A 15,222-nucleotide genomic window follows, 5' to 3' on the forward strand; every position below is an offset into this window, starting at 1 on the left:
CATTACCGTTTTCCATTTTCTCTCAGTCCCCTCTGCTTTAAGCATGATTGACCATGATCTCCATCATGTGAAATCCAATTGTCATTTTTCAGTTTTCATGTTGATCCATGTTAATCTATTGCTTGCCCCTTGAAACACTTTCTTCATTTGGTTTTTAAGATGTCACACATCCCTGGTTTGACTCCTTCATTTCTAAACATTCCTTCTCAGTCTGGTTTGCTGATTCCTCTTTGTCTCCAATAATGGAGAGATCCAGGATCACGCCATTAATAACTTCATTTTTTTCCTCTAAATCACTGAAGTCATCCTGGAATCTTACCTTTTATACCTGCAGTTAAACTGCCAGCAAATCTTGTCCATTCTAATGACAAAATACATCCAGAATTTCCTCACCTATCTGTATTCCCTTCTGGATATGATCTCATTTGGTCCCATGGCTTTAAATATCATCTATATGCTATCAACTCCAAGTTTGGGAGTTCCAGTCTAGTCCTCTATCCTGAACTCAGAGGTTTATATCCAGTTGTCTATAGACTCTATAGGCATCTCATACTTAACAAGTCTCCACTGATCTCCTGATATTCCATTCTGTCACTGTCTTACTTGAAAACAGGTAACTCTATTCTTCATGTTGCTCAGGTCAACAGTTTTAGTGTCATTTTTGACTTTCTTCTTTTTCAAAGGCCACATATAATCAGGTAGCAAAACCTACATGCACTACTTCCAAATGTGTACAGAATTTGACCACTGCTGCCAGTGTAGTCCAGGCCAACATCATCTCTTTCTTGGGAACATTTATGCCAATCTCTCAGGACCCTTCCAGCCATAAACAATTTCAGGCTACCTCTGGTTTGTTTAGATTGAGAGAAGTGAAAATACAGTATAGGTACTAAATGCTAATTAAAGCCCCCCGCCCCCCCGTTTTTTAACAGTAAAGCACTTCCGAATAATGGCATTGTACTAGATGGTCTTTCAACATTGCATGTATAATAATGATTATTAAGTGCTAGTTTAGCATTGGAAATGCCTGATGTACAAACATTAAAAAAAAAATTTCTACTGAGCTTAAATGATACTTAGCTACAAGGATAGTTCACAGATCCACTTATACTCCCACCCTTGCAAATCATTATTTCATACCTTCTCTATCTGTCTTTTACTTTGATGACCTTGCTTCATATTTTGCTGAAGAGAAAAGCAGCCAGAAGGGAACTTGCACAAGCTTGCAGGACCGCACTGACCCACTTGCCTGCACCTTGCCCATCATTTTTCCTCTTTGCCTGTTTCTGTGAATGAAATATCCCTGCTCCTACGTAGGCCAGTCTCTCCACTTGGAAAACAGATGATCACTGCTTGACCTCTCAGGTCCATTGGCTCCATTAATTCTCCCCTCTCCGACTCTGACATGATCTTTTTTTCTTTCCTCAATATATGCTGTAATTCTCCAGTGCTAAAAAACCAACAAACATAAGACAAAACTTGGAGCTACTGTTCATATTTCCTTTCTCTAAGCACAAAATTCCCTTGGCAGAGTTGTATGGAATGATTGTCTCCAGTGTTTCTCCTCACATTCTCTCTTGAACTCACTTCCATCAGGCTTCTGTCTCCTCTTCTAGGAGATGACATTTTGGTCCTACAGAACCACCCATCAGTGCCCAGGACCTCTCTATTTGTATGGGAGGGACACAGACATCTACAAGTGTTATTACCTTCTCCCTCTAATGAGCTGTTTCCACCTCTGTTTGTATCCTTGTCACCCAACCCACTTTCATTGCCTGAGTTCATGCTCTTATTTTCTCCTTAAGTTATTACAATGGGCTCTAAATGATCACTAAGCCTCAATTTTCACCACAAAACTAGCCTGGCGTATTTTTTAGATAATTTGTTGAGCTCTTGATGTCTGCTTATCTTACGGGACCAGGCTATGCCTATCTGAGAGAAGAAAACTTTTGAACAATTCTTGCATTGGTATTTCTTTCACAGCATAAATTAAATTGTGTCACTTTCCTTACTTAAAAATCCACCTTGTTTCTCATGGAGAAAAATTAAAAATCCTTAGCAAGTCTTTTAAGCTTCACTGTGGTCTAGGTTCTAAGTATATCTTTAAATCACTCTACCCCTGCTCTTCTGTGCTTCTGCCACACTAAATGGCTTTCAGTCCTTTGAAAGAGTCAAATCATTTATAACCTCAGGGCTTTCATGCATTCTAATCTCTCTGCCTGGAATGCGTTTTAGCTTCATTTTTGTACCATAAGTGGTTCTTGTTTGCTGGTATGTACAAGAGTACATATAAAAAGCAGTGGTGTTTTCTGGAGGAGGAGAGGATTTAGGCTTAGGTGACCCCGTGAGAGCTGGCAACAATCAGTTGAAAGTGATACTTTGGTACTTGTGTCTTGGGATCCCAGTCTGGGAGTTAACGATCTCCAAATATAGATCCTAAAATCTGCATCCCCCGCCAGGTGGAAAATCAGAAAGAATCCCTAAAGCCAAGCTTCGGGGCAACAAATTGAGACCTTAGTCACTAGATTCCCCTTCGAGGACTTTGTTGTTCTTGCCAGGAAAGCAGGGATGGTGTTAGAATGAGGCAATGGGACCTTTAGGGTACGAATCTAAGAAGTGCTAATAAGGGAGTTCCTGTTGTGGCATAGCAGAAATGAATCCCACTAGTATCGATGAGGATGTGGGTTTGATCCCTGGCCTCACTCAGTGGATCAGAGATCCGGCATTGCTGTGAGCTGTGGTGTAGGTTACAGACATGGCTCGGATCCAACGTTGCTGTGGCTGCGGCATAGGCTGGCAGCTGTAGGTCCAACTTGACCCCTAGCCTGGGAACCTCCATATGCTGTGGGTGCAGACCTAAAAAAAAAATGCCAAAAAAAAAGTGCTAATAGAGGCCAGTTGAAGCCATCAGAGTGAAATAGCATTGCATGAAGGCTCCTTTTCTTTGCTCTCAGATCAACTCCCAAGACCTATGTCCTGTGTAGCCACCTGTGTCAGCCTATGAAAGCTCCTAAGTCACCTACCCCATAGCAGTGGGGGACTACTTACTTACCTTAGATAAGGGCTACTTACTACTAAGGTTGACTACTCAAGTTATGAGTTTGACATAATAATGAAAATCCCTCACATCTGTTTTAGGAGAGGCTGCCATAATTTTTAAGGTTCAACAGGATTCTTTCTCTGAATCCAAAGGACCTGTTTCCCCCAGGAAAGATTCATTCAAATCCATCCACGTATCAGTATCCAAATATTAAAGTTATCTTCCATCTTCCAAGACAGTTGGGGATCAACATGAAGGTGGAAAATTACTCCCATAAAGATCATTTGGTTTGAAATGTGCATGGGTAGAAAAGGAAATAATTTTCCAAATTAGACTTGGCCTCTGTTAACTCTCTCCCATTAGGATGATTGGCCGCTGTTAATAGGGACCCTAAATTTTTTTATATGCAATCACAGGTATTTTACCTAGTGATTTATAGTATATATATATAACTTTAGTTACAAATTATAGTATTGGAGTAGCTGAGCAAGTCATGAAATTTCAAACCACAAACAATAGGCCACCTAATAAGCAATGTTAGGATCTAAAACATTTTGTGAAAACTGCAAATTTGAAAGCTTAGGAACTATGTAAAAATAGACAAAAGATTTTATTTAAGGATCCAGAACAGGACAGTAATAAAATTTAAAAGTGAATCCTTCTGTTGCTTCGCCATCTCACAATATTTGATATATGTCATCTTATGAAACCTTACAAAAACCCTTGTGAGTTAGGAAGGGCAAGCATCTTATAGAAGAAGACACCAAGCCTCAGAAAAAGTACTTGACAAGAAAAATTGCTTTGTTAGAACTGGGACAAGAACTAGTAAGCATCAGGACTTCAGGTCTATTCCTATCATGTCATGTTACCTCTGGTTAATTTAATATGCTATACTGCTTTCAATTCAGGATGACTTGAGAATAATTTTTCATGTAAATGCTAATATAAAGCTAGTAAAGCTCTCAAATTTGAAGTGTATAGATAATTATATACTAATTTTATGTAATTATTAGTAGTAGTTATGAGCTGTCTCTTCTGTTATCAGACACATGAGTATTATGTAATATGAACGGTACCTTACCTTAGTATTAAAAATAGCAATGTTATTTATCACATTTTTTTCTACATAATGATCACCGTGTAGTTTCTCAGAAAAAATAATAAAAGGGATTCAAATATCCTTCATCTCAAGCCTAGCTATCCCATTAAGACTTCTCATAGTGAATTTTCTCTTGGTGGTCCTGACAAAGATAGAGAAAGTGGACTTATGAAAGTTTTGATAACAAAAGAGCTATTTCAATATAAACATGTAAATTTCATTGTTTTTCTTTTTTGAAATTCTACAATTTGTGATTATTTAAAAAGTTAATTGTGAAATTCTGAAATAATGTCTGAGGAGAAATTTATTTAGCTTCAAAACTTCAATAAATTCATTAAATCCATATGTTGCCTTTGTACAAATTAGGAAATAATTATGTCATTTGTTTCTCTATAATTACAGATAAATTGTATTTCTTATGAAATAGGATTGTTATTTTTACAACAAATCATTTCTAGTGAGTGATTATTAAGTGACAATCACTTATGTTATCATAGTGATTTATCGATGAGAAGAGTACATGTCTAAACTGGAACTTTAAACAACAGAAAACAACACAGATTGCAACAAGACATGTCTAAGGTGGTGCACACTAGTACGAATAGGGTATCACATTTTGTATTTACTTTTGGTGATCAGTGTAGAAATTATTAAAGCAATTCCTAATTGATAATTCCGAGCTATTTTATATATGTTTGCATTAACAATCTATTACCAAACTTCCTTTTTCATAATTTGGAGAGAATGTTTTGTTTCTCTTAAAACAAAATACTTTTCTTCCGTTTATTGGCTAATTGTCATGATTCGATTTCTTGATCAATTTAGACTGCCAGAACAAGTTCTAGGTAGCTTAAACAACGAACGTTTATTCCCATCTTCTGGAGGCTGGAAATCTGAGACTAAGGTGTTTATATGGTGGGGTTCTTGATGAGGGCCCTCTTCCTGGTTTGCTCGCTGTGTCCTCCTATCATGGAAAGAGCTAGCTATCTCCAGCCTCTTCTTACAGGGGCACCAAACCCATTTATGAGGGCTCCCATGACTTAATTACTTCCCAAAGACCCTGCCTCCAAATACTATCACATTGGAATTAGGGTTTCAACATATGAATTTGTGGGGGGGGGGGGACACAAGCATCTAGTCCATAACATTTACTAGTTTTGTTAGAACAAGAAATTTTATTGCCATCAGGCGGAAGATTTGTATTTGTATGATAAATATAGAAATAGCCCATTTCTGGACTTAAAATTTTAATAGAAGTATAAAAATATGCCACAAAAACAAAAATGCTGCCAGGAAAATTGTGCCTCCTTGGACCTTGTGACCTTTATGACTTGAACAACTGTATGAGACAACCATTAGTTTTATCTAAATTTAGTAGACCATCTATAAATCAGGACTTTTATTAAATGTCAAAAAGAAAAGCATGGGAGTTCCCATCATGGTACAATGGAAATGAATCCAACTAGGAACCATGAGGTGGTGGGTACGATCCCTGGCCTCGCTCAGTGGGTTAAGGATCTGCTGTTGCCGTGAGCTGTGGTGTAGGTCGCAGGCACGGCTCAGATCTGGCAGTGCTGTGACTGTGGTGTAGGCCGGCAGCTGTAGCTCTGATTAGACCCCTAGCCTGGGAACCTCCATATGCCATGAGTGTGGCCCTAAAAAATCAAAAAAAAAAAAAAAAAAAGACAAGCATGAAAAATATGTGTGTCTTACTGTCAAGGTACTCACAGAGTTAATTAATATGGTTTTTCAAAAGTCTCGTCCAAGGAAAACATGGTTTTCATTTATTCACTTATCCACTCAACCAAACATCATTGTGTCTTTTAGGTGTACTGGTATTTCTCTAGTATTGGAGGACAAGAAGACTTTTTCTAATTTCAATACGTTGAAAATTATTTGCTTTGTATTTCCATATGCTTCTACTTTGGGGGTAACATCTACATTTTCTTACTTTGATCTTTATAATTTGATTTTCAAGGTAACGAAGTCATGCTACAGAATTCTGTAATAGAAAGATTAGTGGATAGCTTTTTTAAATGGTTTAAAAAACAAATAAGTAAAAAAACCAAGTTAGGAGTTCCCGTCGTGACGTGGTGCAGCAGATCTGACTAGGAACCATGAGGTGGTGGGTTCCATCCCTGGTCTTGCTCAGTGGGTTAAGGATCTGGTGTTGCCCTGAGCTGTGGTGTAGGTTGCAGACACAGTTCAGATCTAGAAGTGCTGTGGCTGGGGTGTAGGCCGGCAGCTGTAGCTCTGATTCAACCCCTAGCCTGGGAACCTCCACATGCCGTGGGTGTGGCCCTAAAAAGCAAAAAAAAAAAAAAAAAAAAAAAGCCAAGTTAATGAGAAAGGTTTTCTTTGTGCTTTGGCATCAGACTCATCATCATGCCTTACAGGCTGACAAAGCATGATTGTGAAAAAGGATTTAGAATGTGACATCATGCTACACTGACCATCCTGCTATCTCAGAGTCCAGCCTCTCTAGTACCAAAAAAGAGAGAATCTCAAGAAGTCACCACTTAAAAACTAGAATTGCAAACTCTTCCATAATAGTCTCTTATGGGAAAGAGAGTCAATATTGACTATAAATGCTCTTTTTCAAATGTTTCTCACTGATCCTCTTCCTTTGAGAGATGAACCTGAACAGTCTTTGCCACACAGTATGGCTTACTTTCTACAACTAGTTTCTCTGTCATGAAAATTCCTTTTAAAATGGCATTGTTTGGAGTTCCCGCTGTGGCGCAGTAAGTTGAGGATCCAGTATTATCTCTGCAGCAGTGAAGGTTCATCCCTCACCCATATAGAAGGGGGCTTCTATATGGTGCGGGTGCAACTAAAACCAAACCAAACCAAACCAAAAACCAAAAAAAGGCACTGTTTTGGCTTACATGGAACAAATAAAAATTTCTCCCACTAGAGAGGACAACTGATGTCATACTCTGATAGCTTGAATATGTTGATATAAATTGTTATTTGCATATCTGGCAGGTTCCACTCCGGGAGATTCTCACCATTTCCTCAGTGGATCATCTTAAACTTATCTCATTGAGTATAACATCCACTGAGGTTGAGTTCAGAGTAAGGAAGTTCTTCACATAGGGACTTTTCATTTGTCCCTCCAAGAAAGGAACAACCAAGTTTGCAGGACTCAGTTAACAAGGTAGATAAAATGGCTAGGGCTACATGAGTTTACTAGCATCTTCTTGAAAAGAAGAGGAAGTACATACTTGGAAGTTCACACATCTTTTTTGTACTCCTTTCCCCTGGCAGCTGGAAAGTTTTTGCAAAGATCATCATCTCTTACCTGTTTTCTATTACCTACTATCTTGCAAAGTATGGTGCCTTTAGACCTTAGGATGGGGCTTCATGGTACACTGAACAGTCTCAACCTACACTCCCTTCCCAGAGAATCAGAGAGAAATCAGTATGTGGTCTCCTTACTGCCACTAGAGAAAGAGGTCCAGAAAAATGGTGCAGAAATGAATCTGACTAGTAACCATGAGGATGCAGGTTTGATCCCTGGCCTCGTGATGTTGCTGTGGCTGTGGTATAGGCTGCCAGCTACAGCTCCAATTCAACCCTAGCCTGAGAACTTCCATATGCCACCGGGTGTGGCCCTAAAAAGACAAGCAATCAATCAGTCAATCAGTTTATTTGTATGCTCCAATTGTGAAATCAATTCTATATCATGATGCCATTTTCTGATTTGACAGGGTTAAGTTAGGATTATGATAACTAATTCACCTCTAGGTGTCAAATTTTGATAAACCACATTCCCTCTTGCATATAATGATTGTGTAGGTGGGGAAGTGGGAGATTTTAATGCATTAATAGTCTACCAATATTATAAGCAATATTCACTCTGGAATATCTTCTGGCTGTGTTCCAAAACAATACTTTAAAGCAAAGCATCAGAGTATTGTATTGTTAATATTATCATATATTTTTTCTATTGCTGATTCAAATCCATTTTACATTTTAGCAATGGATGAGAGTTCTAAAGAAGTCTCATCAAACAAGTAGGATTTTATAGACTCATTCATTACTTTTTAAATAAGGGAATGAATAGGAATGGAACTAACAGTGTTTTACTCTGCCCTGGAAACCATATTATGTAGTTAACATATGTTCTGGGCATAATCATGATAATAACTTTGCAAGGTTGCCATGCTGTCGTATTCTTCTTTTTGTTAATTACAAAATTGCCATTCAGAGAGATTGATTAATCTGCTCGATATCCCATGGTTAAGAAGTGGCTGAACCATAATTTAACTCCAAGCTGGCTAGGCTCCCAAACCCACTTCTCCCCCCATAGCACCTTTGCATTGATAGTATCCAGGTATGCGATGAAGAACTGTTTTGTGAAATCAGATTTAGCTATATGTTTGCTCTTTTTAATTTTTCTTCCTGAGAAACCTGATTAGGCCTAGAGTTTGTTCATTTTAATATGTTTCATTGTTAAAGTAGCAGTTGGTACTTTGTTTTTGCTATGCAGGGTTTGAGGACAGATCTCAGTTAGCTGTGGCCTGGAGACTAGAGATCAGTTGATTGTCTTCTTTTAATTAACTAATCTTAATTAATGATGATCTGCATAAGTTCTTTAATGGAGAATGTCATTTGCCCTAAACTATCCTTCCAATCTTCATATAATGCTTAGTTTTAATATATGAAATTGAATATGCAAGTTCATATTCATTCATTTCAGGCTTCAGGCATATTCCCATTGTCTGTCTATCTTTTCATACTAAAGAGATCTAATCTTTTTATGATTTCTAACCACTTTGACTCTGCTTTTCTCTTTTCTTTCTCTACCTCTGGCATTCAAAAAATATGTACTGGTCAAAACTTCATATCACCTTTTGCACCAGGAAAAACACTTTCATTTACAATAAACTTATAGGTCTGAAGAGAATCTTAGCATTTTTTTCCATCAAAGGAATTCTCTTAATTACTTTTGAGTAGTTTCCCTAGGATACAATAGATAACTTGAGGTTCATCATTCAGTATTAGGATATATGTTAGCTACCATTAACTCTGACAAATTACTATGTTCCAAGCCATGTTCTTGTGCTTATTATCTTAATCACAACAACCCAAGAAGGGTTGTCCCATTTTTCTGGGAGAAACCAAGACATAGGAAGATTAATTTATTTAAACCCAGTCTGATTCCCTTCACTGCCATGCTACCTGGCCTCACCTAACTCTAATTTTAAAATTTCTATAAAATTATACCTATCTGGCTAATTCTTTTCTGCATAATTACAATAAAGTTTACCCATTAGGTTGAGAGATCTAAACACTTTTCAAAATTGTAACTTTTGAGATAAATAAAATTAATTTTTAAAAAATGTGGCTATCATTATGACCTCTTTCAGATTGTATATTTTAAAATGTTATATAAACAAACCATATTTGCAGCAGTCTCTGGAAACTTATGTTTGAGTTTTCCTCTTTGTAGAGTCCAATTTATTATAATCTATGATTTTCCTCATATGAGTCAAATTAGATGAAACATAAGATATTTTATGCATATTTTCAGACATCAAACAGAAATCTTATTTTCCTGACAATCCACCTCCCAACACACACACACCCACCCACATACATGTTTGTTGTACATGTCAGAATGTGTTATATCCCCTGAGATGTCTGTCTCACCTCAAGCCCCTACCCCTGAATTCTTTTCCCTTTAACATACTTCAAATATACTAACAATTTGGTACCATTTTCATTATATGGTATTATAAAGCCAGCACATTGGGAATAGAAAACTAAAAGCAAAATGTTTGTAGTATAATTAAAAAATCACCCTAATGAGAAAAGAAGCTGTATCACAGAGCTGAAAGAAAACAAGAGTAGAAATAATAGGATGAGATTTTGATCCTAGTTTTATCAATACTTGACTTGTGTCACTCCTGTCAAGTAATACATTGATAAAATAAAAGGATGTTTTAAAAAGAAACATGTGCAAAAAAGATGGAAGTAAAAGGGTATAATAAAAAAGAATCAATACAAAAATTGGACGGGTTAAGAACCCAATATAACATCCAGTATTGCCACATACTGTGGTGTAGGTTGCAGATGTGTCTCAGATCCAGTAGTGCTGTGGCTGCGGTGTGGACCACAGCACCAGCTCAGATTTGACCCCTAGCCTGGGAACTTCCATATATCACAGGTGTGACCATAAAAAGAAAAAAAGAATCTGATTGCAGCAGCTCAGGTCAACCAGGCAGTTCAACCCCTGGCCTGGCACAGTGGGTTAAAGAAACCCGGATATGTTGCAGCTGAAACTTGGGTTCAATCCCTGACCTGGGAACTTCCATGTGCCTCGGGTGCAGAAAACAAATTAAAAATAAAGGATGTTGGAATTCCCGTTGTGGCGCAGTGGTTAACAAATCCGACTAGGAACCATGAGGTTGCGGGTTCGATCCCTGCCCTTGCTCAGTGGGTTAACGATCCGGCGTTGCCGTGAGCTGTGGTGTAGGTCGCAGACGCGGCTCAGATCCTGAGTTGCTGCGGCCCTGGTGTAGGCCGGCAGCTACAGCTCAGATTGGACCCCTAGCCTGAGAACCTCCATATGCCACGGGAGCAGCCCAAGAAATGGCAAAAAGACAATAAAAAAAATTAAAAAAGGATGTTTAAAATTTTTTTATGCTAACCCTAAGAAAAGATCTGAAAGATGTCTTAGAGAATGGTTTTCTACTCCTCCATTCATCAGATGACAATAGCAGGCAGTAGATGGTATACTGTTAACTAATGATAGAAGACTGCTTTTTGTGTTTATCCTTAGTGTTATGTAACCTACACAGACTCTTTAATCCTAAAATAGAAGAATGTTGGGGAAATAATTAATATGAATTCTGTCCACTTAAAAAGATAGTTGCTGGTGGCTTCAAATGAACTCAAGATATCCTAGGGTTCTGAAAGAATTTGATGAAACAACTCGAGACCTTGCTGGGTAAATTTTTGAGTCAGGATGATTTGGGTGAGGTGCTCCACAGACATATACAAGCTGCACAAGGACAAAAGACTTAATATTGTTAATATTGTTCCTTGGTATAGTCACATTTTTGAGCACGTTATCTAGTGTGCATTAATGGTTGACAAATGTCCTTGACAAAACTCCAAAATCTGTTTTTTAGTTTGTGAACACATAGAAAAGGAAGCACTAGGAGGCAGCATTGATTCACAAAGGTGAACTATGCTCATGTCATGTACTTTTCCCACTATGGAGAGGAATGAAGATAATGTCAAAGCATCAGACGAAATTCACATGAATAATTCCTATAAACAAAATAGAAATGAAGACTAAGTATCTTGCAATTAAATTAATTTGTAGCTGGTTGAATGAAAGACCTATGCTGTTTAATGGATCAGTGTCAACCTCAATAGAGGTAGCTTTACCTTGTCAACATTTATTTTTCCATCTTACAAGTAAACAGAAAGTAAATTTCTTTTTTTTTTTTTTTTTTAATGGCGGCATCTGCGGTATATGGAGTTTCCCGGGCTAGGGATAGAATCAGAGCTATAGCCGCTGGCCTACACTATAGCTCACAGCAACGCTGGATCCTTAACCCACTGAGTGAAGCCAGGGATCAAACCTGCATCCTTATGGATACCGGTCAGATTCGATTCCTGTTGAGCTACAACAGGAATTCCAGAAGGTAAATTTTTTAGTCAAATTTGTTCATGACCTAAAAACTGAGAATAGCAGTCTCCCCCCTCCCCCCGCCAAAGAAAAGCCCAGGAGTTCTCTTGTGGCACAGCAGGTTAAGGATCCAGCATTGTCATTGCAACAGCTGGGTTAGCTGCGGTGTGGGCTTGATCCCCCACCCCCACCCCCGGGGAACTTTCATATGCAGCAAGAATGGCTGGGGGGAAAAAAGCCCCAAATTAGCTAAAATTTAAAATGGGTAAAATGAAATGTATAAAATGAGGTATATAATTATGCAAGTTCAGAATGAAGAGGCCCCAGTTTACATATGAGTTTCAGGTTTTCATTTTCAAACTCCCTGAGTTGAGTATATGATTGCCATTAAAAAATACTGACTTCTACCATATATTGCTAAAATATTGTATACTTATTACACATACCTTCCATTTAACCCGAAATCCTCATGATTTATATACCACAAACTCTTGTAGTGATGTGATGGCCAGTGGGACTCTGAAAAAACTAAGGTGATAAGACCCATGTTTGTAACTTTTCTACTATTGGTTTTGGAATAACTAGAGTAGCTGTTGACTGTTACGGCCTACAGATCATACCAAGTGTTTTGAATGTAGAGTAGTTTCACTTGTCACAGTCCTGGAAGGCAGGTTATTATCCCTGTCTTAAGGATTCTGAGGCATAATAGAGGATTCATCTGGGCATATGACAAGTGCTAGTTCTTTTAATAATTCCACCACACTTTCCTTACTTAGCTATTTTGTAAGTATTCTGTTTTTGCTCCTTTTCAGACGTACTGAGCCACAATCAGTGAGAATAGGGCCCAAGAAGATTTGAAGCATCTCTGGTAACCAAATGAAAATGGTTCCCAATGCAGCTTTGGGAAGTGCCTAAAATAACTAAGCATTTCTTTCAGGCTTCTGGCAGAAGCAGAGATTTTGAGGTTATACTTGCTGTTCACAGGCCATATTACATAAGGGGTACAAAACCTTGGTTGAATTGAGAGCCCTGTTATTCACAAGCATGACTTCCTATAAGACATGTAACCCTGTTAAGCTTCGATTTCTCCGTTTGTAAGATGATCAGTATTGTAAGCACTTGGCATCATGCCTGGCACATGATACACACTCAGTAAATACGCCTCCTAATTTCAAAGGTGAAGGCACAGAATATACTATATTGCCAGTTAAGGACTGCTTTTTAACTATGGTTACTGTACAAGTAGGTTCACATGCCATTAAGAAGGGACTATATAGGAGTTCCCGTTGTGGCGCAGTGGTTAACGAATCCGACTAGGAACCATGAGGTTGCGGGTTCGGTCCCTGCCCTTGCTCAGTGGGTTAACGATCCGGCGTTGCCGTGAGCTGTGGTGTAGGTCGCAGACGCGGCTCGGATCCCGCGTTGCTGTGGCTCTGGCGTAGGCCGGTGGCTACAGCTCCGATTTGACCCCTAGCCTGGGAACCTCCATATGCCGCGGGAGCGGCCCAAGAAATAGCAACAACAAAAGACAAAAAGACAGAAAAAAAAAAAAAAAAAAAGAAGGGACTATATGCCTTCTCATCCACATGGTAAATCTTTTGTTACACATCTGAGAATGTTGACATGAATAGCCTACGTTTCTATTAAACACAACTTAAACGTTTTTATCATAATATTTCACAGGTTAAAATTCAAAATGACTTTATAAATGTGTTAAACAAATATTTAAGTAAAGCAAATATTAATAGATTATCTTTATGCTTTAAATTGTTAGCTGTTATCTTTTCAGTTAAAAAGGATTAATAAAAGGAGTTCCTGCTGTGGTGCAGTGGATTAAGAATTTGACTGCAGTGGCTTGGGTTGCTGCAGTTATGGGTTTGAACCCCCCAGCCCAGCACAGTGGGTTAACAGGATCAGGCATTGCTGCAGTTCACAGATATGGCAAAGGTCACAGCCATGACTCAGATTCAATCCCTGGCCCAGGAACTTCATGTGCTGCAGGTGTGGCCATAAAAAGAAAGATTATGTTTTAAACAGTTAGTATCTTTTTGGTTAAAAAGAAACACGTTAAGTCCTTTTTGCAGTTAATTGCCTTTTACAATAAATTTTAGTGAAAATACCTTGCCAAGGATTTCTTTGATTCATTAATAAGCTGGGCTTAGATTTTGTGAGTCAGAAAGCATGAGGTAATTACAGGTTAAAAATGATTTGAGTGTTTTTATAAATAACTGATTAAGAATAAAATCTCATTAAGAATATAAAAGACTTGACACTGCATATTAATCCAAATGCCATAGTTATGGCACTTTTACGATGCTCATGCAAAATGAAATCCAACTTGAATTGGTTATGAGCATAAAAAACAACAAAAAACCTATGCACCCAGGAATAAAGAATTGCATGTATTTTCATGCATTTCCCCTACCATTTAATAAAGGCATCTGATTTCCTATTTGGGGAATGATTTTTCTGTAATCAGTCAAGAAAATACATCCTTATACGGGACTTTAGATTCCAAAAGGAGGAAGCATCATATTGGAAACTCATGAGGAAGAGGGGCTATGGTTTGTTTACTGGTTTCTGTGTAATTTTTGTTCGGTCAAGATATTGAAAAAGCATCTGACTCTGAACATCATATATGCTTAGAATACATTTCACTTGGCAACTGAATGATTTGTATTCCTTATTTGATTTTTGGAATTAGTTTACCAATTTAAAATTTCGCTATTTTATTTAACTAGAACATCTGGTTTACAGTCTCTATAATTAAAGTGGGCTTTTTGTTTTACCCACTTTGCATTATTTTCATTTTATTACTAACTTGATTATAAAACATTATATTACAAAAACCAAATATTTATGAATAGCCAGTACTAGCTAAACTTCCTCTAATCCTCCCAGACACAGCCTTAAACACAGGAACATCAACCCACCTATTCTGGGTGATTTTGCTTGATGACCAAAGAAGAGAACTATCTCAACAGTTCTCACAAGTCGTTTCTGTGAAAATATTTTTCTCTAGAAAATGTTTTATTTGTGAACAAAAAATTAACATGTCTAATAAGTAGTTTTCAGTGTTAAAAAACATGAAATCCACCTTTAAACTCAGAAAGGATCCATTCCAGAAGCCCTTTTCAGAATTTATACATTTTGCCATTATCTCTTCCTATTCCGTCTGCATTTTTATTTTGAGGCAGGGGTCAGCAAAGGATGGCCTGTAGGCCAAATAGAGCCTGCTACCTCTTATTGTAAATAAAGTTTTATTGGAACACATTCATGATTAATTTATATATTATCTATGGCTGTTTTCTTGCAATAACAAAAGTTGAGGTATGAAGGAGACCATAGGACCCTTAAAGCTTAAAATAATTAGTATCTACATATTTACAAAAAGAGCTTGCCAACTATTTTTAAACAGTCATTAAAAAAAAACTA

The 15,222-nt window shown here is 37.7% G+C and overlaps 1 protein-coding gene across 1 annotated transcript in view; it reads left to right on the top strand.

Annotated features, from left to right (window-relative positions):
• Positions 1-15,222, top strand: part of LOC146394980 (uncharacterized) — a 480,198-nt gene that overhangs the window by 252,176 nt on the left and 212,800 nt on the right. The gene's annotated exons all lie outside the window — the stretch shown is intronic.

This window comes from Sus scrofa, chromosome 18, assembly GCF_054392235.1.
Source record: "Sus scrofa isolate SSC_HxYL_T2T_F1_AM1 chromosome 18, Sscrofa_HxYL_maternal_Yorkshire_Landrace_v2.0, whole genome shotgun sequence".
In the NCBI taxonomy this organism is placed as follows: domain Eukaryota; kingdom Metazoa; phylum Chordata; class Mammalia; order Artiodactyla; family Suidae; genus Sus; species Sus scrofa.